The sequence below is a fragment of the Scyliorhinus torazame genome, chromosome 4 (assembly GCF_047496885.1).
Source record: "Scyliorhinus torazame isolate Kashiwa2021f chromosome 4, sScyTor2.1, whole genome shotgun sequence".
NCBI lineage: Eukaryota > Metazoa > Chordata > Chondrichthyes > Carcharhiniformes > Scyliorhinidae > Scyliorhinus > Scyliorhinus torazame.
In genome coordinates this window covers 302,472,368-302,499,867 of record NC_092710.1, presented here as the reverse complement: position 1 = coordinate 302,499,867, position 27,500 = coordinate 302,472,368, and the positions used below count along the sequence as shown (strand labels likewise).

The 27,500-nt window shown below is 57.0% G+C and overlaps 34 non-coding genes across 34 annotated transcripts in view; all 34 read right to left on the bottom strand.

The window, feature by feature from the left end:
- LOC140413205 (5S ribosomal RNA) overlaps positions 1-104 on the bottom strand; it is a 119-nt gene extending 15 nt beyond the window's left edge. Inside the window, exon 1 of the ribosomal RNA XR_011942382.1 lies at positions 1-104. This exon is cut by the window's left edge and continues 15 nt beyond it. This is a non-coding gene — a ribosomal RNA (5S ribosomal RNA).
- A 694-nt stretch (positions 105-798) lies between these two features.
- On the bottom strand, positions 799-917 carry LOC140413194 (5S ribosomal RNA). Its single transcript, XR_011942371.1, has one exon. It is a non-coding gene; the product is annotated as a 5S ribosomal RNA (ribosomal RNA).
- Positions 918-1,607: 690 nt separating this feature from the next.
- LOC140413215 (5S ribosomal RNA) lies at positions 1,608-1,726 on the bottom strand. The gene has a single exon (XR_011942391.1). It is a non-coding gene; the product is annotated as a 5S ribosomal RNA (ribosomal RNA).
- A 690-nt stretch (positions 1,727-2,416) lies between these two features.
- On the bottom strand, positions 2,417-2,535 carry LOC140414995 (5S ribosomal RNA). Its single transcript, XR_011944119.1, has one exon. It is a non-coding gene; the product is annotated as a 5S ribosomal RNA (ribosomal RNA).
- Positions 2,536-3,229: 694 nt separating this feature from the next.
- Positions 3,230-3,348, bottom strand: LOC140413183 (5S ribosomal RNA). The gene has a single exon (XR_011942360.1). It is a non-coding gene; the product is annotated as a 5S ribosomal RNA (ribosomal RNA).
- Positions 3,349-4,042: 694 nt separating this feature from the next.
- Positions 4,043-4,161, bottom strand: LOC140413171 (5S ribosomal RNA). The gene has a single exon (XR_011942349.1). It is a non-coding gene; the product is annotated as a 5S ribosomal RNA (ribosomal RNA).
- Positions 4,162-4,851: 690 nt separating this feature from the next.
- On the bottom strand, positions 4,852-4,970 carry LOC140413576 (5S ribosomal RNA). The gene has a single exon (XR_011942740.1). It is a non-coding gene; the product is annotated as a 5S ribosomal RNA (ribosomal RNA).
- Positions 4,971-5,664: 694 nt separating this feature from the next.
- On the bottom strand, positions 5,665-5,783 carry LOC140414129 (5S ribosomal RNA). The gene has a single exon (XR_011943276.1). It is a non-coding gene; the product is annotated as a 5S ribosomal RNA (ribosomal RNA).
- A 694-nt stretch (positions 5,784-6,477) lies between these two features.
- Positions 6,478-6,596, bottom strand: LOC140414695 (5S ribosomal RNA). Its single transcript, XR_011943829.1, has one exon. It is a non-coding gene; the product is annotated as a 5S ribosomal RNA (ribosomal RNA).
- A 694-nt stretch (positions 6,597-7,290) lies between these two features.
- Positions 7,291-7,409, bottom strand: LOC140414152 (5S ribosomal RNA). Its single transcript, XR_011943297.1, has one exon. It is a non-coding gene; the product is annotated as a 5S ribosomal RNA (ribosomal RNA).
- A 690-nt stretch (positions 7,410-8,099) lies between these two features.
- Positions 8,100-8,218, bottom strand: LOC140414978 (5S ribosomal RNA). The gene has a single exon (XR_011944102.1). It is a non-coding gene; the product is annotated as a 5S ribosomal RNA (ribosomal RNA).
- Positions 8,219-8,912: 694 nt separating this feature from the next.
- On the bottom strand, positions 8,913-9,031 carry LOC140414151 (5S ribosomal RNA). The gene has a single exon (XR_011943296.1). It is a non-coding gene; the product is annotated as a 5S ribosomal RNA (ribosomal RNA).
- Positions 9,032-9,721: 690 nt separating this feature from the next.
- LOC140414977 (5S ribosomal RNA) lies at positions 9,722-9,840 on the bottom strand. Its single transcript, XR_011944101.1, has one exon. It is a non-coding gene; the product is annotated as a 5S ribosomal RNA (ribosomal RNA).
- Positions 9,841-10,534: 694 nt separating this feature from the next.
- LOC140414694 (5S ribosomal RNA) lies at positions 10,535-10,653 on the bottom strand. The gene has a single exon (XR_011943828.1). It is a non-coding gene; the product is annotated as a 5S ribosomal RNA (ribosomal RNA).
- A 694-nt stretch (positions 10,654-11,347) lies between these two features.
- On the bottom strand, positions 11,348-11,466 carry LOC140413159 (5S ribosomal RNA). The gene has a single exon (XR_011942338.1). It is a non-coding gene; the product is annotated as a 5S ribosomal RNA (ribosomal RNA).
- A 694-nt stretch (positions 11,467-12,160) lies between these two features.
- LOC140413638 (5S ribosomal RNA) lies at positions 12,161-12,279 on the bottom strand. The gene has a single exon (XR_011942800.1). It is a non-coding gene; the product is annotated as a 5S ribosomal RNA (ribosomal RNA).
- Positions 12,280-12,973: 694 nt separating this feature from the next.
- LOC140413148 (5S ribosomal RNA) lies at positions 12,974-13,092 on the bottom strand. The gene has a single exon (XR_011942327.1). It is a non-coding gene; the product is annotated as a 5S ribosomal RNA (ribosomal RNA).
- Positions 13,093-13,782: 690 nt separating this feature from the next.
- LOC140413214 (5S ribosomal RNA) lies at positions 13,783-13,901 on the bottom strand. The gene has a single exon (XR_011942390.1). It is a non-coding gene; the product is annotated as a 5S ribosomal RNA (ribosomal RNA).
- A 690-nt stretch (positions 13,902-14,591) lies between these two features.
- On the bottom strand, positions 14,592-14,710 carry LOC140414994 (5S ribosomal RNA). Its single transcript, XR_011944118.1, has one exon. It is a non-coding gene; the product is annotated as a 5S ribosomal RNA (ribosomal RNA).
- A 694-nt stretch (positions 14,711-15,404) lies between these two features.
- Positions 15,405-15,523, bottom strand: LOC140414177 (5S ribosomal RNA). The gene has a single exon (XR_011943320.1). It is a non-coding gene; the product is annotated as a 5S ribosomal RNA (ribosomal RNA).
- A 694-nt stretch (positions 15,524-16,217) lies between these two features.
- On the bottom strand, positions 16,218-16,336 carry LOC140413137 (5S ribosomal RNA). The gene has a single exon (XR_011942316.1). It is a non-coding gene; the product is annotated as a 5S ribosomal RNA (ribosomal RNA).
- A 690-nt stretch (positions 16,337-17,026) lies between these two features.
- On the bottom strand, positions 17,027-17,145 carry LOC140413393 (5S ribosomal RNA). Its single transcript, XR_011942563.1, has one exon. It is a non-coding gene; the product is annotated as a 5S ribosomal RNA (ribosomal RNA).
- A 694-nt stretch (positions 17,146-17,839) lies between these two features.
- LOC140414128 (5S ribosomal RNA) lies at positions 17,840-17,958 on the bottom strand. Its single transcript, XR_011943275.1, has one exon. It is a non-coding gene; the product is annotated as a 5S ribosomal RNA (ribosomal RNA).
- A 694-nt stretch (positions 17,959-18,652) lies between these two features.
- LOC140414693 (5S ribosomal RNA) lies at positions 18,653-18,771 on the bottom strand. The gene has a single exon (XR_011943827.1). It is a non-coding gene; the product is annotated as a 5S ribosomal RNA (ribosomal RNA).
- A 694-nt stretch (positions 18,772-19,465) lies between these two features.
- On the bottom strand, positions 19,466-19,584 carry LOC140414701 (5S ribosomal RNA). The gene has a single exon (XR_011943835.1). It is a non-coding gene; the product is annotated as a 5S ribosomal RNA (ribosomal RNA).
- Positions 19,585-20,274: 690 nt separating this feature from the next.
- Positions 20,275-20,393, bottom strand: LOC140414976 (5S ribosomal RNA). The gene has a single exon (XR_011944100.1). It is a non-coding gene; the product is annotated as a 5S ribosomal RNA (ribosomal RNA).
- Positions 20,394-21,083: 690 nt separating this feature from the next.
- Positions 21,084-21,202, bottom strand: LOC140414974 (5S ribosomal RNA). The gene has a single exon (XR_011944098.1). It is a non-coding gene; the product is annotated as a 5S ribosomal RNA (ribosomal RNA).
- A 694-nt stretch (positions 21,203-21,896) lies between these two features.
- On the bottom strand, positions 21,897-22,015 carry LOC140415480 (5S ribosomal RNA). The gene has a single exon (XR_011944581.1). It is a non-coding gene; the product is annotated as a 5S ribosomal RNA (ribosomal RNA).
- Positions 22,016-22,709: 694 nt separating this feature from the next.
- On the bottom strand, positions 22,710-22,828 carry LOC140414150 (5S ribosomal RNA). The gene has a single exon (XR_011943295.1). It is a non-coding gene; the product is annotated as a 5S ribosomal RNA (ribosomal RNA).
- A 690-nt stretch (positions 22,829-23,518) lies between these two features.
- Positions 23,519-23,637, bottom strand: LOC140413575 (5S ribosomal RNA). The gene has a single exon (XR_011942739.1). It is a non-coding gene; the product is annotated as a 5S ribosomal RNA (ribosomal RNA).
- Positions 23,638-24,331: 694 nt separating this feature from the next.
- Positions 24,332-24,450, bottom strand: LOC140414569 (5S ribosomal RNA). The gene has a single exon (XR_011943707.1). It is a non-coding gene; the product is annotated as a 5S ribosomal RNA (ribosomal RNA).
- Positions 24,451-25,144: 694 nt separating this feature from the next.
- Positions 25,145-25,263, bottom strand: LOC140413126 (5S ribosomal RNA). The gene has a single exon (XR_011942305.1). It is a non-coding gene; the product is annotated as a 5S ribosomal RNA (ribosomal RNA).
- Positions 25,264-25,953: 690 nt separating this feature from the next.
- Positions 25,954-26,072, bottom strand: LOC140413114 (5S ribosomal RNA). Its single transcript, XR_011942293.1, has one exon. It is a non-coding gene; the product is annotated as a 5S ribosomal RNA (ribosomal RNA).
- A 694-nt stretch (positions 26,073-26,766) lies between these two features.
- On the bottom strand, positions 26,767-26,885 carry LOC140415314 (5S ribosomal RNA). The gene has a single exon (XR_011944426.1). It is a non-coding gene; the product is annotated as a 5S ribosomal RNA (ribosomal RNA).
- Between the last annotated feature and the right edge of the window lie 615 nt (positions 26,886-27,500).

Sequence of the window (27,500 nt, the reverse complement as noted above, 5' to 3'; positions counted from 1 at the left end):
GTATTCCCAGGCGGTCTCCCATCCAAGTACTAACCAGGCCTGAGTCTGCTTAGCTTCCGAGATCAGACGAGATCGGGCGTTTTCAGACTAGTATGGCCGTAGGCATCTGCAGCACCGTCTTCTCGCCTATTCAAGCTGGCCACCCTAGCACCCTCGCCACTTCTTCTTTCCGGTTGTTTTCAATTTTTTCTCTCTCTTTTTCTACTTCTACTTCTACTTCTCCTCCTCTTTCTCTCCTTCTCCTGCTAATTCTAGCCTATATGCCTGATACTCGCTCCCCTTCATGCCATCCCCACCGAGCTCTCTTTTTTCTTCTCCACCTCCTCAAGGAAAACTGCAAGCCCCGCCTACCTCACACCAGCCTGCCGCCTGCACGCTGCTGCCTTTCCACATTGCAACGCTGCGCACTTCTCTCAGCACAGCCAGCACAAGGGTCAGGCAGGCAATGCAAGCCAGCTCTCTCTTCCTTCGCTTTCCACACCAGCCCCAATGCCACAACTTGCATTCATGCGGCGCCTTCAGGCTAGGAGAGAGAACGTCCTGCCGACACACTGGCTTGCGGCCACACGGGCCAGCTGGCGTGCCCATCAAAGTGCAGCACGCCAAGGCACACAACCGTGCTGCGTTGCAAAGGCCCGGCAAAGCTGCAGCAGCTGAATGGCCCGACCAAGCCGCCTGCCTGAGTTGAGCCCGCAGGCAAGTGTTGGGAGGAATGGCGAGGACGCAGAGAGCAGCAAAAGGTTGGCCTGCCTCTGGTGTGGAGAGTGCTTGGCGTGAGCAGTCTCTGCTGGCCGCAAAAGCCTACTGCACCTGGTATTCCCAGGCGGTCTCCCATCCAAGTACTAACCAGGCCTGAGTCTGCTTAGCTTCCGAGATCAGACGAGATCGGGCGTTTTCAGACTAGTATGGCCGTAGGCATCTGCAGCACCGTCTTCTCGCCTATTCAAGCTGGCCACCCTAGCACCCTCGCCACTTCTTCTTTCCGGTTGTTTTCAATTTTTTCTCTCTCTTTTTCTACTTCTACTTCTACTTCTCCTCCTCTTTCTCTCCTTCTCCTGCTAATTCTAGCCTATATGCCTGATACTCGCTCCCCTTCATGCCATCCCCACCGAGCTCTCTTTTTTCTTCTCCACCTCCTCAAGGAAAACTGCAAGCCCCGCCTACCTCACACCAGCCTGCCGCCTGCACGCTGCTGCCTTTCCACATTGCAACGCTGCGCACTTCTCTCAGCACAGCCAGCACAAGGGTCAGGCAGGCAATGCAAGCCAGCTCTCTCTTCCTTCGCTTTCCACACCAGCCCCAATGCCACAACTTGCATTCATGCGGCGCCTTCAGGCTAGGAGAACGTCCTGCCGACACACTGGCTTGCGGCCACACGGGCCAGCTGGCGGGCCCATCAAAGTGCAGCACGCCAAGGCACCCAACCGTGCTGCGTTGCAAAGGCCCGGCAAAGCTGCAGCAGCTGAATGGCCCGACCAAGCCGCCTGCCTGAGTTGAGCCCGCAGGCAAGTGTTGGGAGGAATGGCGAGGACGCAGAGAGCAGCAAAAGGTTGGCCTGCCTCTGGTGTGGAGAGTGCTTGGCGTGAGCAGTCTCTGCTGGCCGCAAAAGCCTACTGCACCTGGTATTCCCAGGCGGTCTCCCATCCAAGTACTAACCAGGCCTGAGTCTGCTTAGCTTCCGAGATCAGATGAGATCGGGCGTTTTCAGACTAGTATGGCCGTAGACATCTGCAGCACCGTCTTCTCGCCTATTCAAGTTGGCCACCCTAGCACCCTCGCCACTTCTTCTTTCCGGTTGTTTTCAATTTTATCTCTCTCTTTTTCTACTTCTACTTCTACTTCTCCTCCTCTTTCTCTCCTTCTCCTGCTAATTCTAGCCTATATGCCTGATACTCGCTCCCCTTCATGCCGTCCCCACCTAGCTCTCTTTTTTCTTCTCCACCTCCCCAAGGAAAACTGCAAGGCCCGCCCACCTCACACCAGCCTGCCGCCTGCACGCTGCTGCCTTTCCACATTGCAACGCTGCGCACTTCTCTCAGCACAGCCAGCACAAGGGTCAGGCAGGCAATGCAAGCCAGCTCTCTCTTCCTTCGCTTTCCACACCAGCCCCAATGCCACAACTTGCATTCATGCGGCGCCTTCAGGCTAGGAGAACGTCCTGCCGACACACTGGCTTGCGGCCACACGGGCCAGCTGGCGGGCCCATCAAAGTGCAGCACGCCAAGGCACCCAACCGTGCTGCGTTGCAAAGGCCCGGCAAAGCTGCAGCAGCTGAATGGCCCGACCAAGCCGCCTGCCTGAGTTGAGCCTGCAGGCAAGTGTTGGGAGGAATGGCGAGGACGCAGAGAGCAGCAAAAGGTTGGCCTGCCTCTGGTGTGGAGAGTGCTTGGCGTGAGCAGTCTCTGCTGGCCGCAAAAGCCTACTGCACCTGGTATTCCCAGGCGGTCTCCCATCCAAGTACTAACCAGGCCTGAATCTGCTTAGTTTCCGAGATCAGACGAGATCGGGCGTTTTCAGACTAGTATGGCCGTAGGCATCTGCAGCACCGTCTTCTCGCCTATTCAAGTTGGCCACCCTAGCACCCTCGCCACTTCTTCTTTCCGGTTGTTTTCAATTTTTTCTCTCTCTTTTTCTACTTCTACTTCTACTTCTCCTCCTCTTTCTCTCCTTCTCCTGCTAATTCTAGCCTATATGCCTGATACTCGCTCCCCTTCATGCCGTCCCCACCTAGCTCTCTTTTTTCTTCTCCACCTCCCCAAGGAAAACTGCAAGCCCCGCCCACCTCACACCAGCCTGCCGCCTGCACGCTGCTGCCTTTCCACATTGCAACGCTGCGCACTTCTCTCAGCACAGCCAGCACAAGGGTCAGGCAGGCAATGCAAGCCAGCTCTCTCTTCCTTCGCTTTCCACACCAGCCCCAATGCCACAACTTGCATTCATGCGGCGCCTTCAGGCTAGGAGAGAGAACGTCCTGCCGACACACTGGCTTGCGGCCACACGGGCCAGCTGGCGTGCCCATCAAAGTGCAGCACGCCAAGGCACACAACCGTGCTGCGTTGCAAAGGCCCGGCAAAGCTGCAGCAGCTGAATGGCCCGACCAAGCCGCCTGCCTGAGTTGAGCCCGCAGGCAAGTGTTGGGAGGAATGGCGAGGACGCAGAGAGCAGCAAAAGGTTGGCCTGCCTCTGGTGTGGAGAGTGCTTGGCGTGAGCAGTCTCTGCTGGCCGCAAAAGCCTACTGCACCTGGTATTCCCAGGCGGTCTCCCATCCAAGTACTAACCAGGCCTGAGTCTGCTTAGCTTCCGAGATCAGACGAGATCGGGCGTTTTCAGACTAGTATGGCCGTAGGCATCTGCAGCACCGTCTTCTCGCCTATTCAAGCTGGCCACCCTAGCACCCTCGCCACTTCTTCTTTCCGGTTGTTTTCAATTTTTTCTCTCTCTTTTTCTACTTCTACTTCTACTTCTCCTCCTCTTTCTCTCCTTCTCCTGCTAATTCTAGCCTATATGCCTGATACTCGCTCCCTTTCATGCCATCCCCACCGAGCTCTCTTTTTTCTTCTCCACCTCCTCAAGGAAAACTGCAAGCCCCGCCTACCTCACACCAGCCTGCCGCCTGCACGCTGCTGCCTTTCCACATTGCAACGCTGCGCACTTCTCTCAGCACAGCCAGCACAAGGGTCAGGCAGGCAATGCAAGCCAGCTCTCTCTTCCTTCGCTTTCCACACCAGCCCCAATGCCACAACTTGCATTCATGCGGCGCCTTCAGGCTAGGAGAGAGAACGTCCTGCCGACACACTGGCTTGCGGCCACACGGGCCAGCTGGCGTGCCCATCAAAGTGCAGCACGCCAAGGCACACAACCGTGCTGCGTTGCAAAGGCCCGGCAAAGCTGCAGCAGCTGAATGGCCCGACCAAGCCGCCTGCCTGAGTTGAGCCCGCAGGCAAGTGTTGGGAGGAATGGCGAGGACGCAGAGAGCAGCAAAAGGTTGGCCTGCCTCTGGTGTGGAGAGTGCTTGGCGTGAGCAGTCACTGCTGGCCGCAAAAGCCTACTGCACCTGGTATTCCCAGGCGGTCTCCCATCCAAGTACTAACCAGGCCTGAGTCTGCTTAGCTTCCGAGATCAGACGAGATCGGGCGTTTTCAGACTAGTATGGCCGTAGGCATCTGCAGCACCGTCTTCTCGCCTATTCAAGCTGGCCACCCTAGCACCCTCGCCACTTCTTCTTTCCGGTTGTTTTCAATTTTTTCTCTCTCTTTTTCTACTTCTACTTCTACTTCTCCTCCTCTTTCTCTCCTTCTCCTGCTAATTCTAGCCTATATGCCTGATACTCGCTCCCCTTCATGCCGTCCCCACCTAGCTCTCTTTTTTCTTCTCCACCTCCCCAAGGAAAACTGCAAGCCCCGCCCACCTCACACCAGCCTGCCGCCTCCACGCTGCTGCCTTTCCACATTGCAACGCTGCGCACTTCTCTCAGCACAGCCAGCACAAGGGTCAGGCAGGCAATGCAAGCCAGCTCTCTCTTCCTTCGCTTTCCACACCAGCCCCAATGCCACAACTTGCATTCATGCGGCGCCTTCAGGCTAGGAGAACGTCCTGCCGACACACTGGCTTGCGGCCACACGGGCCAGCTGGCGGGCCCATCAAAGTGCAGCACGCCAAGGCACCCAACCGTGCTGCGTTGCAAAGGCCCGGCAAAGCTGCAGCAGCTGAATGGCCCGACCAAGCCGCCTGCCTGAGTTGAGCCCGCAGGCAAGTGTTGGGAGGAATGGCGAGGACGCAGAGAGCAGCAAAAGGTTGGCCTGCCTCTGGTGTGGAGAGTGCTTGGCGTGAGCAGTCTCTGCTGGCCGCAAAAGCCTACTGCACCTGGTATTCCCAGGCGGTCTCCCATCCAAGTACTAACCAGGCCTGAATCTGCTTAGCTTCCGAGATCAGACGAGATCGGGCGTTTTCAGACTAGTATGGCCGTAGGCATCTGCAGCACCGTCTTCTCGCCTATTCAAGTTGGCCACCCTAGCACCCTCGCCACTTCTTCTTTCCGGTTGTTTTCAATTTTTTCTCTCTCTTTTTCTACTTCTACTTCTACTTCTCCTCCTCTTTCTCTCCTTCTCCTGCTAATTCTAGCCTATATGCCTGATACTCGCTCCCCTTCATGCCGTCCCCACCTAGCTCTCTTTTTTCTTCTCCACCTCCCCAAGGAAAACTGCAAGCCCCGCCCACCTCACACCAGCCTGCCGCCTGCACGCTGCTGCCTTTCCACATTGCAACGCTGCGCACTTCTCTCAGCACAGCCAGCACAAGGGTCAGGCAGGCAATGCAAGCCAGCTCTCTCTTCCTTCGCTTTCCACACCAGCCCCAATGCCACAACTTGCATTCATGCGGCGCCTTCAGGCTAGGAGAGAGAACGTCCTGCCGACACACTGGCTTGCGGCCACACGGGCCAGCTGGCGTGCCCATCAAAGTGCAGCACGCCAAGGCACACAACCGTGCTGCGTTGCAAAGGCCCGGCAAAGCTGCAGCAGCTGAATGGCCCGACCAAGCCGCCTGCCTGAGTTGAGCCCGCAGGCAAGTGTTGGGAGGAATGGCGAGGACGCAGAGAGCAGCAAAAGGTTGGCCTGCCTCTGGTGTGGAGAGTGCTTGGCGTGAGCAGTCACTGCTGGCCGCAAAAGCCTACTGCACCTGGTATTCCCAGGCGGTCTCCCATCCAAGTACTAACCAGGCCTGAGTCTGCTTAGCTTCCGAGATCAGACGAGATCGGGCGTTTTCACACTAGTATGGCCGTAGGCATCTGCAGCACCGTCTTCTCGCCTATTCAAGCTGGCCACCCTAGCACCCTCGCCACTTCTTCTTTCCGGTTGTTTTCAATTTTTTCTCTCTCTTTTTCTACTTCTACTTCTACTTCTCCTCCTCTTTCTCTCCTTCTCCTGCTAATTCTAGCCTATATGCCTGATACTCGCTCCCCTTCATGCCGTCCCCACCTAGCTCTCTTTTTTCTTCTCCACCTCCCCAAGGAAAACTGCAAGCCCCGCCCACCTCACACCAGCCTGCCGCCTGCACGCTGCTGCCTTTCCACATTGCAACGCTGCGCACTTCTCTCAGCACAGCCAGCACAAGGGTCAGGCAGGCAATGCAAGCCAGCTCTCTCTTCCTTCGCTTTCCACACCAGCCCCAATGCCACAACTTGCATTCATGCGGCGCCTTCAGGCTAGGAGAGAGAACGTCCTGCCGACACACTGGCTTGCGGCCACACGGGCCAGCTGGCGTGCCCATCAAAGTGCAGCACGCCAAGGCACACAACCGTGCTGCGTTGCAAAGGCCCGGCAAAGCTGCAGCAGCTGAATGGCCCGACCAAGCCGCCTGCCTGAGTTGAGCCCGCAGGCAAGTGTTGGGAGGAATGGCGAGGACGCAGAGAGCAGCAAAAGGTTGGCCTGCCTCTGGTGTGGAGAGTGCTTGGCGTGAGCAGTCACTGCTGGCCGCAAAAGCCTACTGCACCTGGTAGTCCCAGGCGGTCTCCCATCCAAGTACTAACCAGGCCTGAGTCTGCTTAGCTTCCGAGATCAGACGAGATCGGGCGTTTTCAGACTAGTATGGCCGTAGGCATCTGCAGCACCGTCTTCTAGCCTATTCAAGCTGGCCACCCTAGCACCCTCGCCACTTCTTCTTTCCGGTTGTTTTCAATTTTTTCTCTCTCTTTTTCTACTTCTACTTCTACTTCTCCTCCTCTTTCTCTCCTTCTCCTGCTAATTCTAGCCTATATGCCTGATACTCGCTCCCCTTCATGCCATCCCCACCGAGCTCTCTTTTTTCTTCTCCACCTCCTCAAGGAAAACTGCAAGCCCCGCCTACCTCACACCAGCCTGCCGCCTGCACGCTGCTGCCTTTCCACATTGCAACGCTGCGCACTTCTCTCAGCACAGCCAGCACAAGGGTCAGGCAGGCAATGCAAGCCAGCTCTCTCTTCCTTCGCTTTCCACACCAGCCCCAATGCCACAACTTGCATTCATGCGGCGCCTTCAGGCTAGGAGAGAGAACGTCCTGCCGACACACTGGCTTGCGGCCACACGGGCCAGCTGGCGTGCCCATCAAAGTGCAGCACGCCAAGGCACACAACCGTGCTGCGTTGCAAAGGCCCGGCAAAGCTGCAGCAGCTGAATGGCCCGACCAAGCCGCCTGCCTGAGTTGAGCCCGCAGGCAAGTGTTGGGAGGAATGGCGAGGACGCAGAGAGCAGCAAAAGGTTGGCCTGCCTCTGGTGTGGAGAGTGCTTGGCGTGAGCAGTCACTGCTGGCCGCAAAAGCCTACTGCACCTGGTATTCCCAGGCGGTCTCCCATCCAAGTACTAACCAGGCCTGAGTCTGCTTAGCTTCCGAGATCAGACGAGATCGGGCTTTTTCAGACTAGTATGGCCGTAGGCATCTGCAGCACCGTCTTCTCGCCTATTCAAGCTGGCCACCCTAGCACCCTCGCCACTTCTTCTTTCCGGTTGTTTTCAATTTTTTCTCTCTCTTTTTCTACTTCTACTTCTACTTCTCCTCCTCTTTCTCTCCTTCTCCTGCTAATTCTAGCCTATATGCCTGATACTCGCTCCCCTTCATGCCGTCCCCACCTAGCTCTCTTTTTTCTTCTCCACCTCCCCAAGGAAAACTGCAAGCCCTGCCCACCTCACACCAGCCTGCCGCCTGCACGCTGCTGCCTTTCCACATTGCAACGCTGCGCACTTCTCTCAGCACAGCCAGCACAAGGGTCAGGCAGGCAATGCAAGCCAGCTCTCTCTTCCTTCGCTTTCCACACCAGCCCCAATGCCACAACTTGCATTCATGCGGCGCCTTCAGGCTAGGAGAACGTCCTGCCGACACACTGGCTTGCGGCCACACGGGCCAGCTGGCGGGCCCATCAAAGTGCAGCACGCCAAGGCACCCAACCGTGCTGCGTTGCAAAGGCCCGGCAAAGCTGCAGCAGCTGAATGGCCCGACCAAGCCGCCTGCCTGAGTTGAGCCCGCAGGCAAGTGTTGGGAGGAATGGCGAGGACGCAGAGAGCAGCAAAAGGTTGGCCTGCCTCTGGTGTGGAGAGTGCTTGGCGTGAGCAGTCTCTGCTGGCCGCAAAAGCCTACTGCACCTGGTATTCCCAGGCGGTCTCCCATCCAAGTACTAACCAGGCCTGAATCTGCTTAGCTTCCGAGATCAGACGAGATCGGGCGTTTTCACACTAGTATGGCCGTAGGCATCTGCAGCACCGTCTTCTCGCCTATTCAAGTTGGCCACCCTAGCACCCTCGCCACTTCTTCTTTCCGGTTGTTTTCAATTTTTTCTCTCTCTTTTTCTACTTCTACTTCTACTTCTCCTCCTCTTTCTCTCCTTCTCCTGCTAATTCTAGCCTATATGCCTGATACTCGCTCCCCTTCATGCCGTCCCCACCTAGCTCTCTTTTTTCTTCTCCACCTCACCAAGGAAAACTGCAAGCCCCGCCCACCTCACACCAGCCTGCCGCCTGCACGCTGCTGCCTTTCCACATTGCAACGCTGCGCACTTCTCTCAGCACAGCCAGCACAAGGGTCAGGCAGGCAATGCAAGCCAGCTCTCTCTTCCTTCGCTTTCCACACCAGCCCCAATGCCACAACTTGCATTCATGCGGCGCCTTCAGGCTAGGAGAGAGAACGTCCTGCCGACACACTGGCTTGCGGCCACACGGGCCAGCTGGCGTGCCCATCAAAGTGCAGCACGCCAAGGCACACAACCGTGCTGCGTTGCAAAGGCCCGGCAAAGCTGCAGCAGCTGAATGGCCCGACCAAGCCGCCTGCCTGAGTTGAGCCCGCAGGCAAGTGTTGGGAGGAATGGCGAGGACGCAGAGAGCAGCAAAAGGTTGGCCTGCCTCTGGTGTGGAGAGTGCTTGGCGTGAGCAGTCACTGCTGGCCGCAAAAGCCTACTGCACCTGGTATTCCCAGGCGGTCTCCCATCCAAGTACTAACCAGGCCTGAGTCTGCTTAGCTTCCGAGATCAGACGAGATCGGGCTTTTTCAGACTAGTATGGCCGTAGGCATCTGCAGCACCGTCTTCTCGCCTATTCAAGCTGGCCACCCTAGCACCCTCGCCACTTCTTCTTTCCGGTTGTTTTCAATTTTTTCTCTCTCTTTTTCTACTTCTACTTCTACTTCTCCTCCTCTTTCTCTCCTTCTCCTGCTAATTCTAGCCTATATGCCTGATACTCGCTCCCCTTCATGCCGTCCCCACCTAGCTCTCTTTTTTCTTCTCCACCTCCCCAAGGAAAACTGCAAGCCCTGCCCACCTCACACCAGCCTGCCGCCTGCACGCTGCTGCCTTTCCACATTGCAACGCTGCGCACTTCTCTCAGCACAGCCAGCACAAGGGTCAGGCAGGCAATGCAAGCCAGCTCTCTCTTCCTTCGCTTTCCACACCAGCCCCAATGCCACAACTTGCATTCATGCGGCGCCTTCAGGCTAGGAGAACGTCCTGCCGACACACTGGCTTGCGGCCACACGGGCCAGCTGGCGGGCCCATCAAAGTGCAGCACGCCAAGGCACCCAACCGTGCTGCGTTGCAAAGGCCCGGCAAAGCTGCAGCAGCTGAATGGCCCGACCAAGCCGCCTGCCTGAGTTGAGCCCGCAGGCAAGTGTTGGGAGGAATGGCGAGGACGCAGAGAGCAGCAAAAGGTTGGCCTGCCTCTGGTGTGGAGAGTGCTTGGCGTGAGCAGTCTCTGCTGGCCGCAAAAGCCTACTGCACCTGGTATTCCCAGGCGGTCTCCCATCCAAGTACTAACCAGGCCTGAATCTGCTTAGCTTCCGAGATCAGACGAGATCGGGCGTTTTCACACTAGTATGGCCGTAGGCATCTGCAGCACCGTCTTCTCGCCTATTCAAGCTGGCCACCCTAGCACCCTCGCCACTTCTTCTTTCCGGTTGTTTTCAATTTTTTCTCTCTCTTTTTCTACTTCTACTTCTACTTCTCCTCCTCTTTCTCTCCTTCTCCTGCTAATTCTAGCCTATATGCCTGATACTCGCTCCCCTTCATGCCGTCCCCACCTAGCTCTCTTTTTTCTTCTCCACCTCCCCAAGGAAAACTGCAAGCCCCGCCCACCTCACACCAGCCTGCCGCCTGCACGCTGCTGCCTTTCCACATTGCAACGCTGCGCACTTCTCTCAGCACAGCCAGCACAAGGGTCAGGCAGGCAATGCAAGCCAGCTCTCTCTTCCTTCGCTTTCCACACCAGCCCCAATGCCACAACTTGCATTCATGCGGCGCCTTCAGGCTAGGAGAGAGAACGTCCTGCCGACACACTGGCTTGCGGCCACACGGGCCAGCTGGCGTGCCCATCAAAGTGCAGCACGCCAAGGCACACAACCGTGCTGCGTTGCAAAGGCCCGGCAAAGCTGCAGCAGCTGAATGGCCCGACCAAGCCGCCTGCCTGAGTTGAGCCCGCAGGCAAGTGTTGGGAGGAATGGCGAGGACGCAGAGAGCAGCAAAAGGTTGGCCTGCCTCTGGTGTGGAGAGTGCTTGGCGTGAGCAGTCACTGCTGGCCGCAAAAGCCTACTGCACCTGGTAGTCCCAGGCGGTCTCCCATCCAAGTACTAACCAGGCCTGAGTCTGCTTAGCTTCCGAGATCAGACGAGATCGGGCGTTTTCAGACTAGTATGGCCGTAGGCATCTGCAGCACCGTCTTCTCGCCTATTCAAGCTGGCCACCCTAGCACCCTCGCCACTTCTTCTTTCCGGTTGTTTTCAATTTTTTCTCTCTCTTTTTCTACTTCTACTTCTACTTCTCCTCCTCTTTCTCTCCTTCTCCTGCTAATTCTAGCCTATATGCCTGATACTCGCTCCCCTTCATGCCATCCCCACCGAGCTCTCTTTTTTCTTCTCCACCTCCTCAAGGAAAACTGCAAGCCCCGCCTACCTCACACCAGCCTGCCGCCTGCACGCTGCTGCCTTTCCACATTGCAACGCTGCGCACTTCTCTCAGCACAGCCAGCACAAGGGTCAGGCAGGCAATGCAAGCCAGCTCTCTCTTCCTTCGCTTTCCACACCAGCCCCAATGCCACAACTTGCATTCATGCGGCGCCTTCAGGCTAGGAGAGAGAACGTCCTGCCGACACACTGGCTTGCGGCCACACGGGCCAGCTGGCGTGCCCATCAAAGTGCAGCACGCCAAGGCACACAACCGTGCTGCGTTGCAAAGGCCCGGCAAAGCTGCAGCAGCTGAATGGCCCGACCAAGCCGCCTGCCTGAGTTGAGCCCGCAGGCAAGTGTTGGGAGGAATGGCGAGGACGCAGAGAGCAGCAAAAGGTTGGCCTGCCTCTGGTGTGGAGAGTGCTTGGCGTGAGCAGTCACTGCTGGCCGCAAAAGCCTACTGCACCTGGTATTCCCAGGCGGTCTCCCATCCAAGTACTAACCAGGCCTGAGTCTGCTTAGCTTCCGAGATCAGACGAGATCGGGCGTTTTCAGACTAGTATGGCCGTAGGCATCTGCAGCACCGTCTTCTCGCCTATTCAAGCTGGCCACCCTAGCACCCTCGCCACTTCTTCTTTCCGGTTGTTTTCAATTTTTTCTCTCTCTTTTTCTACTTCTACTTCTACTTCTCCTCCTCTTTCTCTCCTTCTCCTGCTAATTCTAGCCTATATGCCTGATACTCGCTCCCCTTCATGCCGTCCCCACCTAGCTCTCTTTTTTCTTCTCCACCTCCCCAAGGAAAACTGCAAGCCCCGCCCACCTCACACCAGCCTGCCGCCTGCACGCTGCTGCCTTTCCACATTGCAACGCTGCGCACTTCTCTCAGCACAGCCAGCACAAGGGTCAGGCAGGCAATGCAAGCCAGCTCTCTCTTCCTTCACTTTCCACACCAGCCCCAATGCCACAACTTGCATTCATGCGGCGCCTTCAGGCTAGGAGAGAGAACGTCCTGCCGACACACTGGCTTGCGGCCACACGGGCCAGCTGGCGTGCCCATCAAAGTGCAGCACGCCAAGGCACACAACCGTGCTGCGTTGCAAAGGCCCGGCAAAGCTGCAGCAGCTGAATGGCCCGACCAAGCCGCCTGCCTGAGTTGAGCCCGCAGGCAAGTGTTGGGAGGAATGGCGAGGACGCAGAGAGCAGCAAAAGGTTGGCCTGCCTCTGGTGTGGAGAGTGCTTGGCGTGAGCAGTCACTGCTGGCCGCAAAAGCCTACTGCACCTGGTATTCCCAGGCGGTCTCCCATCCAAGTACTAACCAGGCCTGAGTCTGCTTAGCTTCCGAGATCAGACGAGATCGGGCGTTTTCAGTCTAGTATGGCCGTAGGCATCTGCAGCACCGTCTTCTCGCCTATTCAAGCTGGCCACCCTAGCACCCTCGCCACTTCTTCTTTCCGGTTGTTTTCAATTTTTTCTCTCTCTTTTTCTACTTCTACTTCTACTTCTCCTCCTCTTTCTCTCCTTCTCCTGCTAATTCTAGCCTATATGCCTGATACTCGCTCCCCTTCATGCCATCCCCACCGAGCTCTCTTTTTTCTTCTCCACCTCCTCAAGGAAAACTGCAAGCCCCGCCTACCTCACACCAGCCTGCCGCCTGCACGCTGCTGCCTTTCCACATTGCAACGCTGCGCACTTCTCTCAGCACAGCCAGCACAAGGGTCAGGCAGGCAATGCAAGCCAGCTCTCTCTTCCTTCGCTTTCCACACCAGCCCCAATGCCACAACTTGCATTCATGCGGCGCCTTCAGGCTAGGAGAGAGAACGTCCTGCCGACACACTGGCTTGCGGCCACACGGGCCAGCTGGCGTGCCCATCAAAGTGCAGCACGCCAAGGCACACAACCGTGCTGCGTTGCAAAGGCCCGGCAAAGCTGCAGCAGCTGAATGGCCCGACCAAGCCGCCTGCCTGAGTTGAGCCCGCAGGCAAGTGTTGGGAGGAATGGCGAGGACGCAGAGAGCAGCAAAAGGTTGGCCTGCCTCTGGTGTGGAGAGTGCTTGGCGTGAGCAGTCTCTGCTGGCCGCAAAAGCCTACTGCACCTGGTATTCCCAGGCGGTCTCCCATCCAAGTACTAACCAGGCCTGAGTCTGCTTAGCTTCCGAGATCAGACGAGATCGGGCGTTTTCAGACTAGTATGGCCGTAGGCATCTGCAGCACCGTCTTCTCGCCTATTCAAGCTGGCCACCCTAGCACCCTCGCCACTTCTTCTTTCCGGTTGTTTTCAATTTTTTCTCTCTCTTTTTCTACTTCTACTTCTACTTCTCCTCCTCTTTCTCTCCTTCTCCTGCTAATTCTAGCCTATATGCCTGATACTCGCTCCCCTTCATGCCATCCCCACCGAGCTCTCTTTTTTCTTCTCCACCTCCTCAAGGAAAACTGCAAGCCCCGCCTACCTCACACCAGCCTGCCGCCTGCACGCTGCTGCCTTTCCACATTGCAACGCTGCGCACTTCTCTCAGCACAGCCAGCACAAGGGTCAGGCAGGCAATGCAAGCCAGCTCTCTCTTCCTTCGCTTTCCACACCAGCCCCAATGCCACAACTTGCATTCATGCGGCGCCTTCAGGCTAGGAGAACGTCCTGCCGACACACTGGCTTGCGGCCACACGGGCCAGCTGGCGGGCCCATCAAAGTGCAGCACGCCAAGGCACCCAACCGTGCTGCGTTGCAAAGGCCCGGCAAAGCTGCAGCAGCTGAATGGCCCGACCAAGCCGCCTGCCTGAGTTGAGCCCGCAGGCAAGTGTTGGGAGGAATGGCGAGGACGCAGAGAGCAGCAAAAGGTTGGCCTGCCTCTGGTGTGGAGAGTGCTTGGCGTGAGCAGTCTCTGCTGGCCGCAAAAGCCTACTGCACCTGGTATTCCCAGGCGGTCTCCCATCCAAGTACTAACCAGGCCTGAGTCTGCTTAGCTTCCGAGATCAGATGAGATCGGGCGTTTTCAGACTAGTATGGCCGTAGACATCTGCAGCACCGTCTTCTCGCCTATTCAAGTTGGCCACCCTAGCACCCTCGCCACTTCTTCTTTCCGGTTGTTTTCAATTTTATCTCTCTCTTTTTCTACTTCTACTTCTACTTCTCCTCCTCTTTCTCTCCTTCTCCTGCTAATTCTAGCCTATATGCCTGATACTCGCTCCCCTTCATGCCGTCCCCACCTAGCTCTCTTTTTTCTTCTCCACCTCCCCAAGGAAAACTGCAAGGCCCGCCCACCTCACACCAGCCTGCCGCCTGCACGCTGCTGCCTTTCCACATTGCAACGCTGCGCACTTCTCTCAGCACAGCCAGCACAAGGGTCAGGCAGGCAATGCAAGCCAGCTCTCTCTTCCTTCGCTTTCCACACCAGCCCCAATGCCACAACTTGCATTCATGCGGCGCCTTCAGGCTAGGAGAACGTCCTGCCGACACACTGGCTTGCGGCCACACGGGCCAGCTGGCGGGCCCATCAAAGTGCAGCACGCCAAGGCACCCAACCGTGCTGCGTTGCAAAGGCCCGGCAAAGCTGCAGCAGCTGAATGGCCCGACCAAGCCGCCTGCCTGAGTTGAGCCTGCAGGCAAGTGTTGGGAGGAATGGCGAGGACGCAGAGAGCAGCAAAAGGTTGGCCTGCCTCTGGTGTGGAGAGTGCTTGGCGTGAGCAGTCTCTGCTGGCCGCAAAAGCCTACTGCACCTGGTATTCCCAGGCGGTCTCCCATCCAAGTACTAACCAGGCCTGAATCTGCTTAGTTTCCGAGATCAGACGAGATCGGGCGTTTTCAGACTAGTATGGCCGTAGGCATCTGCAGCACCGTCTTCTCGCCTATTCAAGTTGGCCACCCTAGCACCCTCGCCACTTCTTCTTTCCGGTTGTTTTCAATTTTTTCTCTCTCTTTTTCTACTTCTACTTCTACTTCTCCTCCTCTTTCTCTCCTTCTCCTGCTAATTCTAGCCTATATGCCTGATACTCGCTCCCCTTCATGCCGTCCCCACCTAGCTCTCTTTTTTCTTCTCCACCTCCCCAAGGAAAACTGCAAGCCCCGCCCACCTCACACCAGCCTGCCGCCTGCACGCTGCTGCCTTTCCACATTGCAACGCTGCGCACTTCTCTCAGCACAGCCAGCACAAGGGTCAGGCAGGCAATGCAAGCCAGCTCTCTCTTCCTTCGCTTTCCACACCAGCCCCAATGCCACAACTTGCATTCATGCGGCGCCTTCAGGCTAGGAGAGAGAACGTCCTGCCGACACACTGGCTTGCGGCCACACGGGCCAGCTGGCGTGCCCATCAAAGTGCAGCACGCCAAGGCACACAACCGTGCTGCGTTGCAAAGGCCCGGCAAAGCTGCAGCAGCTGAATGGCCCGACCAAGCCGCCTGCCTGAGTTGAGCCCGCAGGCAAGTGTTGGGAGGAATGGCGAGGACGCAGAGAGCAGCAAAAGGTTGGCCTGCCTCTGGTGTGGAGAGTGCTTGGCGTGAGCAGTCTCTGCTGGCCGCAAAAGCCTACTGCACCTGGTATTCCCAGGCGGTCTCCCATCCAAGTACTAACCAGGCCTGAGTCTGCTTAGTTTCCGAGATCAGACGAGATCGGGCGTTTTCAGACTAGTATGGCCGTAGGCATCTGCAGCACCGTCTTCTCGCCTATTCAAGCTGGCCACCCTAGCACCCTCGCCACTTCTTCTTTCCGGTTGTTTTCAATTTTTTCTCTCTCTTTTTCTACTTCTACTTCTACTTCTCCTCCTCTTTCTCTCCTTCTCCTGCTAATTCTAGCCTATATGCCTGATACTCGCTCCCCTTCATGCCATCCCCACCGAGCTCTCTTTTTTCTTCTCCACCTCCTCAAGGAAAACTGCAAGCCCCGCCTACCTCACACCAGCCTGCCGCCTGCACGCTGCTGCCTTTCCACATTGCAACGCTGCGCACTTCTCTCAGCACAGCCAGCACAAGGGTCAGGCAGGCAATGCAAGCCAGCTCTCTCTTCCTTCGCTTTCCACACCAGCCCCAATGCCACAACTTGCATTCATGCGGCGCCTTCAGGCTAGGAGAGAGAACGTCCTGCCGACACACTGGCTTGCGGCCACACGGGCCAGCTGGCGTGCCCATCAAAGTGCAGCACGCCAAGGCACACAACCGTGCTGCGTTGCAAAGGCCCGGCAAAGCTGCAGCAGCTGAATGGCCCGACCAAGCCGCCTGCCTGAGTTGAGCCCGCAGGCAAGTGTTGGGAGGAATGGCGAGGACGCAGAGAGCAGCAAAAGGTTGGCCTGCCTCTGGTGTGGAGAGTGCTTGGCGTGAGCAGTCACTGCTGGCCGCAAAAGCCTACTGCACCTGGTATTCCCAGGCGGTCTCCCATCCAAGTACTAACCAGGCCTGAGTCTGCTTAGCTTCCGAGATCAGACGAGATCGGGCGTTTTCAGACTAGTATGGCCGTAGGCATCTGCAGCACCGTCTTCTCGCCTATTCAAGCTGGCCACCCTAGCACCCTCGCCACTTCTTCTTTCCGGTTGTTTTCAATTTTTTCTCTCTCTTTTTCTACTTCTACTTCTACTTCTCCTCCTCTTTCTCTCCTTCTCCTGCTAATTCTAGCCTATATGCCTGATACTCGCTCCCCTTCATGCCGTCCCCACGTAGCTCTCTTTTTTCTTCTCCACCTCCCCAAGGAAAACTGCAAGCCCCGCCCACCTCACACCAGCCTGCCGCCTGCACGCTGCTGCCTTTCCACATTGCAACGCTGCGCACTTCTCTCAGCACAGCCAGCACAAGGGTCAGGCAGGCAATGCAAGCCAGCTCTCTCTTCCTTCGCTTTCCACACCAGCCCCAATGCCACAACTTGCATTCATGCGGCGCCTTCAGGCTAGGAGAACGTCCTGCCGACACACTGGCTTGCGGCCACACGGGCCAGCTGGCGTGCCCATCAAAGTGCAGCACGCCAAGGCACCCAACCGTGCTGCGTTGCAAAGGCCCGGCAAAGCTGCAGCAGCTGAATGGCCCGACCAAGCCGCCTGCCTGAGTTGAGCCCGCAGGCAAGTGTTGGGAGGAATGGCGAGGACGCAGAGAGCAGCAAAAGGTTGGCCTGCCTCTGGTGTGGAGAGTGCTTGGCGTGAGCAGTCTCTGCTGGCCGCAAAAGCCTACTGCACCTGGTATTCCCAGGCGGTCTCCCATCCAAGTACTAACCAGGCCTAAATCTGCTTAGCTTCCGAGATCAGACGAGATCGGGCGTTTTCAGACTAGTATGGCTGTAGGCATCTGCAGCACCGTCTTCTCGCCTATTCAAGTTGGCCACCCTAGCACCCTCGCCACTTCTTCTTTCCGGTTGTTTTCAATTTTTTCTCTCTCTTTTTCTACTTCTACTTCTACTTCTCCTCCTCTTTCTCTCCTTCTCCTGCTAATTCTAGCCTATATGCCTGATACTCGCTCCCCTTCATGCCGTCCCCACCTAGCTCTCTTTTTTCTTCTCCACCTCCCCAAGGAAAACTGCAAGCCCCGCCCACCTCACACCAGCCTGCCGCCTGCACGCTGCTGCCTTTCCACATTGCAACGCTGCGCACTTCTCTCAGCACAGCCAGCACAAGGGTCAGGCAGGCAATGCAAGCCAGCTCTCTCTTCCTTCGCTTTCCACACCAGCCCCAATGCCACAACTTGCATTCATGCGGCGCCTTCAGGCTAGGAGAGAGAACGTCCTGCCGACACACTGGCTTGCGGCCACACGGGCCAGCTGGCGTGCCCATCAAAGTGCAGCACGCCAAGGCACACAACCGTGCTGCGTTGCAAAGGCCCGGCAAAGCTGCAGCAGCTGAATGGCCCGACCAAGCCGCCTGCCTGAGTTGAGCCCGCAGGCAAGTGTTGGGAGGAATGGCGAGGACGCAGAGAGCAGCAAAAGGTTGGCCTGCCTCTGGTGTGGAGAGTGCTTGGCGTGAGCAGTCACTGCTGGCCGCAAAAGCCTACTGCACCTGGTATTCCCAGGCGGTCTCCCATCCAAGTACTAACCAGGCCTGAGTCTGCTTAGCTTCCGAGATCAGACGAGATCGGGCGTTTTCACACTAGTATGGCCGTAGGCATCTGCAGCACCGTCTTCTCGCCTATTCAAGCTGGCCACCCTAGCACCCTCGCCACTTCTTCTTTCCGGTTGTTTTCAATTTTTTCTCTCTCTTTTTCTACTTCTACTTCTACTTCTCCTCCTCTTTCTCTCCTTCTCCTGCTAATTCTAGCCTATATGCCTGATACTCGCTCCCCTTCATGCCGTCCCCACCTAGCTCTCTTTTTTCTTCTCCACCTCCCCAAGGAAAACTGCAAGCCCCGCCCACCTCACACCAGCCTGCCGCCTGCACGCTGCTGCCTTTCCACATTGCAACGCTGCGCACTTCTCTCAGCACAGCCAGCACAAGGGTCAGGCAGGCAATGCAAGCCAGCTCTCTCTTCCTTCGCTTTCCACACCAGCCCCAATGCCACAACTTGCATTCATGCGGCGCCTTCAGGCTAGGAGAGAGAACGTCCTGCCGACACACTGGCTTGCGGCCACACGGGCCAGCTGGCGTGCCCATCAAAGTGCAGCACGCCAAGGCACACAACCGTGCTGCGTTGCAAAGGCCCGGCAAAGCTGCAGCAGCTGAATGGCCCGACCAAGCCGCCTGCCTGAGTTGAGCCCGCAGGCAAGTGTTGGGAGGAATGGCGAGGACGCAGAGAGCAGCAAAAGGTTGGCCTGCCTCTGGTGTGGAGAGTGCTTGGCGTGAGCAGTCACTGCTGGCCGCAAAAGCCTACTGCACCTGGTAGTCCCAGGCGGTCTCCCATCCAAGTACTAACCAGGCCTGAGTCTGCTTAGCTTCCGAGATCAGACGAGATCGGGCGTTTTCAGACTAGTATGGCCGTAGGCATCTGCAGCACCGTCTTCTCGCCTATTCAAGCTGGCCACCCTAGCACCCTCGCCACTTCTTCTTTCCGGTTGTTTTCAATTTTTTCTCTCTCTTTTTCTACTTCTACTTCTACTTCTCCTCCTCTTTCTCTCCTTCTCCTGCTAATTCTAGCCTATATGCCTGATACTCGCTCCCCTTCATGCCATCCCCACCGAGCTCTCTTTTTTCTTCTCCACCTCCTCAAGGAAAACTGCAAGCCCCGCCTACCTCACACCAGCCTGCCGCCTGCACGCTGCTGCCTTTCCACATTGCAACGCTGCGCACTTCTCTCAGCACAGCCAGCACAAGGGTCAGGCAGGCAATGCAAGCCAGCTCTCTCTTCCTTCGCTTTCCACACCAGCCCCAATGCCACAACTTGCATTCATGCGGCGCCTTCAGGCTAGGAGAGAGAACGTCCTGCCGACACACTGGCTTGCGGCCACACGGGCCAGCTGGCGTGCCCATCAAAGTGCAGCACGCCAAGGCACACAACCGTGCTGCGTTGCAAAGGCCCGGCAAAGCTGCAGCAGCTGAATGGCCCGACCAAGCCGCCTGCCTGAGTTGAGCCCGCAGGCAAGTGTTGGGAGGAATGGCGAGGACGCAGAGAGCAGCAAAAGGTTGGCCTGCCTCTGGTGTGGAGAGTGCTTGGCGTGAGCAGTCACTGCTGGCCGCAAAAGCCTACTGCACCTGGTATTCCCAGGCGGTCTCCCATCCAAGTACTAACCAGGCCTGAGTCTGCTTAGCTTCCGAGATCAGACGAGATCGGGCTTTTTCAGACTAGTATGGCCATAGGCATCTGCAGCACCGTCTTCTCGCCTATTCAAGCTGGCCACCCTAGCACCCTCGCCACTTCTTCTTTCCGGTTGTTTTCAATTTTTTCTCTCTCTTTTTCTACTTCTACTTCTACTTCTCCTCCTCTTTCTCTCCTTCTCCTGCTAATTCTAGCCTATATGCCTGATACTCGCTCCCCTTCATGCCGTCCCCACCTAGCTCTCTTTTTTCTTCTCCACCTCCCCAAGGAAAACTGCAAGCCCTGCCCACCTCACACCAGCCTGCCGCCTGCACGCTGCTGCCTTTCCACATTGCAACGCTGCGCACTTCTCTCAGCACAGCCAGCACAAGGGTCAGGCAGGCAATGCAAGCCAGCTCTCTCTTCCTTCGCTTTCCACACCAGCCCCAATGCCACAACTTGCATTCATGCGGCGCCTTCAGGCTAGGAGAACGTCCTGCCGACACACTGGCTTGCGGCCACACGGGCCAGCTGGCGGGCCCATCAAAGTGCAGCACGCCAAGGCACCCAACCGTGCTGCGTTGCAAAGGCCCGGCAAAGCTGCAGCAGCTGAATGGCCCGACCAAGCCGCCTGCCTGAGTTGAGCCCGCAGGCAAGTGTTGGGAGGAATGGCGAGGACGCAGAGAGCAGCAAAAGGTTGGCCTGCCTCTGGTGTGGAGAGTGCTTGGCGTGAGCAGTCTCTGCTGGCCGCAAAAGCCTACTGCACCTGGTATTCCCAGGCGGTCTCCCATCCAAGTACTAACCAGGCCTGAATCTGCTTAGCTTCCGAGATCAGACGAGATCGGGCGTTTTCACACTAGTATGGCCGTAGGCATCTGCAGCACCGTCTTCTCGCCTATTCAAGTTGGCCACCCTAGCACCCTCGCCACTTCTTCTTTCCGGTTGTTTTCAATTTTTTCTCTCTCTTTTTCTACTTCTACTTCTACTTCTCCTCCTCTTTCTCTCCTTCTCCTGCTAATTCTAGCCTATATGCCTGATACTCGCTCCCCTTCATGCCGTCCCCACCTAGCTCTCTTTTTTCTTCTCCACCTCACCAAGGAAAACTGCAAGCCCCGCCCACCTCACACCAGCCTGCCGCCTGCACGCTGCTGCCTTTCCACATTGCAACGCTGCGCACTTCTCTCAGCACAGCCAGCACAAGGGTCAGGCAGGCAATGCAAGCCAGCTCTCTCTTCCTTCGCTTTCCACACCAGCCCCAATGCCACAACTTGCATTCATGCGGCGCCTTCAGGCTAGGAGAACGTCCTGCCGACACACTGGCTTGCGGCCACACGGGCCAGCTGGCGGGCCCATCAAAGTGCAGCACGCCAAGGCACCCAACCGTGCTGCGTTGCAAAGGCCCGGCAAAGCTGCAGCAGCTGAATGGCCCGACCAAGCCGCCTGCCTGAGTTGAGCCCGCAGGCAAGTGTTGGGAGGAATGGCGAGGACGCAGAGAGCAGCAAAAGGTTGGCCTGCCTCTGGTGTGGAGAGTGCTTGGCGTGAGCAGTCTCTGCTGGCCGCAAAAGCCTACTGCACCTGGTATTCCCAGGCGGTCTCCCATCCAAGTACTAACCAGGCCTGAATCTGCTTAGCTTCCGAGATCAGACGAGATCGGGCGTTTTCACACTAGTATGGCCGTAGGCATCTGCAGCACCGTCTTCTCGCCTATTCAAGTTGGCCACCCTAGCACCCTCGCCACTTCTTCTTTCCGGTTGTTTTCAATTTTTTCTCTCTCTTTTTCTACTTCTACTTCTACTTCTCCTCCTCTTTCTCTCCTTCTCCTGCTAATTCTAGCCTATATGCTTGATACTCGCTCCCCTTCATGCCGTCCCCACCTAGCTCTCTTTTTTCTTCTCCACCTCCCCAAGGAAAACTGCAAGCCCCGCCCACCTCACACCAGCCTGCCGCCTGCACGCTGCTGCCTTTCCACATTGCAACGCTGCGCACTTCTCTCAGCACAGCCAGCACAAGGGTCAGGCAGGCAATGCAAGCCAGCTCTCTCTTCCTTCGCTTTCCACACCAGCCCCAATGCCACAACTTGCATTCATGCGGCGCCTTCAGGCTAGGAGAGAGAACGTCCTGCCGACACACTGGCTTGCGGCCACACGGGCCAGCTGGCGTGCCCATCAAAGTGCAGCACGCCAAGGCACACAACCGTGCTGCGTTGCAAAGGCCCGGCAAAGCTGCAGCAGCTGAATGGCCCGACCAAGCCGCCTGCCTGAGTTGAGCCCGCAGGCAAGTGTTGGGAGGAATGGCGAGGACGCAGAGAGCAGCAAAAGGTTGGCCTGCCTCTGGTGTGGAGAGTGCTTGGCGTGAGCAGTCACTGCTGGCCGCAAAAGCCTACTGCACCTGGTAGTCCCAGGCGGTCTCCCATCCAAGTACTAACCAGGCCTGAATCTGCTTAGCTTCCGAGATCAGACGAGATTGGGCGTTTTCAGACTAGTATGGCCGTAGGCATCTGCAGCACCGTCTTCTCGCCTATTCAAGCTGGCCACCCTAGCACCCTCGCCACTTCTTCTTTCCGGTTGTTTTCAATTTTTTCTCTCTCTTTTTCTACTTCTACTTCTACTTCTCCTCCTCTTTCTCTCCTTCTCCTGCTAATTCTAGCCTATATGCCTGATACTCGCTCCCCTTCATGCCATCCCCACCGAGCTCTCTTTTTTCTTCTCCACCTCCTCAAGGAAAACTGCAAGCCCCGCCTACCTCACACCAGCCTGCCGCCTGCACGCTGCTGCCTTTCCACATTGCAACGCTGCGCACTTCTCTCAGCACAGCCAGCACAAGGGTCAGGCAGGCAATGCAAGCCAGCTCTCTCTTCCTTCGCTTTCCACACCAGCCCCAATGCCACAACTTGCATTCATGCGGCGCCTTCAGGCTAGGAGAGAGAACGTCCTGCCGACACACTGGCTTGCGGCCACACGGGCCAGCTGGCGTGCCCATCAAAGTGCAGCACGCCAAGGCACACAACCGTGCTGCGTTGCAAAGGCCCGGCAAAGCTGCAGCAGCTGAATGGCCCGACCAAGCCGCCTGCCTGAGTTGAGCCCGCAGGCAAGTGTTGGGAGGAATGGCGAGGACGCAGAGAGCAGCAAAAGGTTGGCCTGCCTCTGGTGTGGAGAGTGCTTGGCGTGAGCAGTCACTGCTGGCCGCAAAAGCCTACTGCACCTGGTATTCCCAGGCGGTCTCCCATCCAAGTACTAACCAGGCCTGAGTCTGCTTAGCTTCCGAGATCAGACGAGATCGGGCTTTTTCAGACTAGTATGGCCGTAGGCATCTGCAGCACCGTCTTCTCGCCTATTCAAGCTGGCCACCCTAGCACCCTCGCCACTTCTTCTTTCCGGTTGTTTTCAATTTTTTCTCTCTCTTTTTCTACTTCTACTTCTACTTCTCCTCCTCTTTCTCTCCTTCTCCTGCTAATTCTAGCCTATATGCCTGATACTCGCTCCCCTTCATGCCGTCCCCACCTAGCTCTCTTTTTTCTTCTCCACCTCCCCAAGGAAAACTGCAAGCCCTGCCCACCTCACACCAGCCTGCCGCCTGCACGCTGCTGCCTTTCCACATTGCAACGCTGCGCACTTCTCTCAGCACAGCCAGCACAAGGGTCAGGCAGGCAATGCAAGCCAGCTCTCTCTTCCTTCGCTTTCCACACCAGCCCCAATGCCACAACTTGCATTCATGCGGCGCCTTCAGGCTAGGAGAACGTCCTGCCGACACACTGGCTTGCGGCCACACGGGCCAGCTGGCGGGCCCATCAAAGTGCAGCACGCCAAGGCACCCAACCGTGCTGCGTTGCAAAGGCCCGGCAAAGCTGCAGCAGCTGAATGGCCCGACCAAGCCGCCTGCCTGAGTTGAGCCCGCAGGCAAGTGTTGGGAGGAATGGCGAGGACGCAGAGAGCAGCAAAAGGTTGGCCTGCCTCTGGTGTGGAGAGTGCTTGGCGTGAGCAGTCTCTGCTGGCCGCAAAAGCCTACTGCACCTGGTATTCCCAGGCGGTCTCCCATCCAAGTACTAACCAGGCCTGAATCTGCTTAGCTTCCGAGATCAGACGAGATCGGGCGTTTTCAGACTAGTATGGCCGTAGGCATCTGCAGCACCGTCTTCTCGCCTATTCAAGTTGGCCACCCTAGCACCCTCGCCACTTGTTCTTTCCGGTTGTTTTCAATTTTTTCTCTCTCTTTTTCTACTTCTACTTCTACTTCTCCTCCTCTTTCTCTCCTTCTCCTGCTAATTCTAGCCTATATGCCTGATACTCGCTCCCCTTCATGCCGTCCCCACCTAGCTCTCTTTTTTCTTCTCCACCTCCCCAAGGAAAACTGCAAGCCCCGCCCACCTCACACCAGCCTGCCGCCTGCACGCTGCTGCCTTTCCACATTGCAACGCTGCGCACTTCTCTCAGCACAGCCAGCACAAGGGTCAGGCAGGCAATGCAAGCCAGCTCTCTCTTCCTTCGCTTTCCACACCAGCCCCAATGCCACAACTTGCATTCATGCGGCGCCTTCAGGCTAGGAGAGAGAACGTCCTGCCGACACACTGGCTTGCGGCCACACGGGCCAGCTGGCGTGCCCATCAAAGTGCAGCACGCCAAGGCACACAACCGTGCTGCGTTGCAAAGGCCCGGCAAAGCTGCAGCAGCTGAATGGCCCGACCAAGCCGCCTGCCTGAGTTGAGCCCGCAGGCAAGTGTTGGGAGGAATGGCGAGGACGCAGAGAGCAGCAAAAGGTTGGCCTGCCTCTGGTGTGGAGAGTGCTTGGCGTGAGCAGTCTCTGCTGGCTGCAAAAGCCTACTGCACCTGGTATTCCCAGGCGGTCTCCCATCCAAGTACTAACCAGGCCTGAGTCTGCTTAGCTTCCGAGATCAGACGAGATTGGGCGTTTTCAGACTAGTATGGCCGTAGGCATCTGCAGCACCGTCTTCTCGCCTATTCAAGCTGGCCACCCTAGCACCCTCGCCACTTCTTCTTTCCGGTTGTTTTCAATTTTTTCTCTCTCTTTTTCTACTTCTACTTCTACTTCTCCTCCTCTTTCTCTCCTTCTCCTGCTAATTCTAGCCTATATGCCTGATACTCGCTCCCCTTCATGCCATCCCCACCGAGCTCTCTTTTTTCTTCTCCACCTCCTCAAGGAAAACTGCAAGCCCCGCCTACCTCACACCAGCCTGCCGCCTGCACGCTGCTGCCTTTCCACATTGCAACGCTGCGCACTTCTCTCAGCACAGCCAGCACAAGGGTCAGGCAGGCAATGCAAGCCAGCTCTCTCTTCCTTCGCTTTCCACACCAGCCCCAATGCCACAACTTGCATTCATGCGGCGCCTTCAGGCTAGGAGAGAGAACGTCCTGCCGACACACTGGCTTGCGGCCACACGGGCCAGCTGGCGTGCCCATCAAAGTGCAGCACGCCAAGGCACACAACCGTGCTGCGTTGCAAAGGCCCGGCAAAGCTGCAGCAGCTGAATGGCCCGACCAAGCCGCCTGCCTGAGTTGAGCCCGCAGGCAAGTGTTGGGAGGAATGGCGAGGACGCAGAGAGCAGCAAAAGGTTGGCCTGCCTCTGGTGTGGAGAGTGCTTGGCGTGAGCAGTCACTGCTGGCCGCAAAAGCCTACTGCACCTGGTATTCCCAGGCGGTCTCCCATCCAAGTACTAACCAGGCCTGAGTCTGCTTAGCTTCCGAGATCAGACGAGATCGGGCGTTTTCAGACTAGTATGGCCGTAGGCATCTGCAGCACCGTCTTCTCGCCTATTCAAGCTGGCCACCCTAGCACCCTCGCCACTTCTTCTTTCCGGTTGTTTTCAATTTTTTCTCTCTCTTTTTCTACTTCTACTTCTACTTCTCCTCCTCTTTCTCTCCTTCTCCTGCTAATTCTAGCCTATATGCCTGATACTCGCTCCCCTTCATGCCGTCCCCACCTAGCTCTCTTTTTTCTTCTCCACCTCCCCAAGGAAAACTGCAAGCCCCGCCCACCTCACACCAGCCTGCCGCCTGCACGCTGCTGCCTTTCCACATTGCAACGCTGCGCACTTCTCTCAGCACAGCCAGCACAAGGGTCAGGCAGGCAATGCAAGCCAGCTCTCTCTTCCTTCGCTTTCCACACCAGCCCCAATGCCACAATTTGCATTCATGCGGCGCCTTCAGGCTAGGAGAACGTCCTGCCGACACACTGGCTTGCGGCCACACGGGCCAGCTGGCGGGCCCATCAAAGTGCAGCACGCCAAGGCACCCAACCGTGCTGCGTTGCAAAGGCCCGGCAAAGCTGCAGCAGCTGAATGGCCCGACCAAGCCGCCTGCCTGAGTTGAGCCCGCAGGCAAGTGTTGGGAGGAATGGCGAGGACGCAGAGAGCAGCAAAAGGTTGGCCTGCCTCTGGTGTGGAGAGTGCTTGGCGTGAGCAGTCTCTGCTGGCCGCAAAAGCCTACTGCACCTGGTATTCCCAGGCGGTCTCCCATCCAAGTACTAACCAGGCCTGAGTCTGCTTAGCTTCCGAGATCAGACGAGATCGGGCGTTTTCAGACTAGTATGGCCGTAGGCATCTGCAGCACCGTCTTCTCGCCTATTCAAGTTGGCCACCCTAGCACCCTCGCCACTTCTTCTTTCCGGTTGTTTTCAATTTTTTCTCTCTCTTTTTCTACTTCTACTTCTACTTCTCCTCCTCTTTCTCTCCTTCTCCTGCTAATTCTAGCCTATATGCCTGATACTCGCTCCCCTTCATGCCGTCCCCACCTAGCTCTCTTTTTTCTTCTCCACCTCCCCAAGGAAAACTGCAAGCCCCGCCCACCTCACACCAGCCTGCCGCCTGCACGCTGCTGCCTTTCCACATTGCAACGCTGCGCACTTCTCTCAGCACAGCCAGCACAAGGGTCAGGCAGGCAATGCAAGCCAGCTCTCTCTTCCTTCGCTTTCCACACCAGCCCCAATGCCACAACTTGCATTCATGCGGCGCCTTCAGGCTAGGAGAGAGAACGTCCTGCCGACACACTGGCTTGCGGCCACACGGGCCAGCTGGCGTGCCCATCAAAGTGCAGCACGCCAAGGCACACAACCGTGCTGCGTTGCAAAGGCCCGGCAAAGCTGCAGCAGCTGAATGGCCCGACCAAGCCGCCTGCCTGAGTTGAGCCCGCAGGCAAGTGTTGGGAGGAATGGCGAGGACGCAGAGAGCAGCAAAAGGTTGGCCTGCCTCTGGTGTGGAGAGTGCTTGGCGTGAGCAGTCTCTGCTGGCTGCAAAAGCCTACTGCACCTGGTATTCCCAGGCGGTCTCCCATCCAAGTACTAACCAGGCCTGAGTCTGCTTAGTTTCCGAGATCAGACGAGATTGGGCGTTTTCAGACTAGTATGGCCGTAGGCATCTGCAGCACCGTCTTCTCGCCTATTCAAGCTGGCCACCCTAGCACCCTCGCCACTTCTTCTTTCCGGTTGTTTTCAATTTTTTCTCTCTCTTTTTCTACTTCTACTTCTACTTCTCCTCCTCTTTCTCTCCTTCTCCTGCTAATTCTAGCCTATATGCCTGATACTCGCTCCCCTTCATGCCATCCCCACCGAGCTCTCTTTTTTCTTCTCCACCTCCTCAAGGAAAACTGCAAGCCCCGCCTACCTCACACCAGCCTGCCGCCTGCACGCTGCTGCCTTTCCACATTGCAACGCTGCGCACTTCTCTCAGCACAGCCAGCACAAGGGTCAGGCAGGCAATGCAAGCCAGCTCTCTCTTCCTTCGCTTTCCACACCAGCCCCAATGCCACAACTTGCATTCATGCGGCGCCTTCAGGCTAGGAGAGAGAACGTCCTGCCGACACACTGGCTTGCGGCCACACGGGCCAGCTGGCGTGCCCATCAAAGTGCAGCACGCCAAGGCACACAACCGTGCTGCGTTGCAAAGGCCCGGCAAAGCTGCAGCAGCTGAATGGCCCGACCAAGCCGCCTGCCTGAGTTGAGCCCGCAGGCAAGTGTTGGGAGGAATGGCGA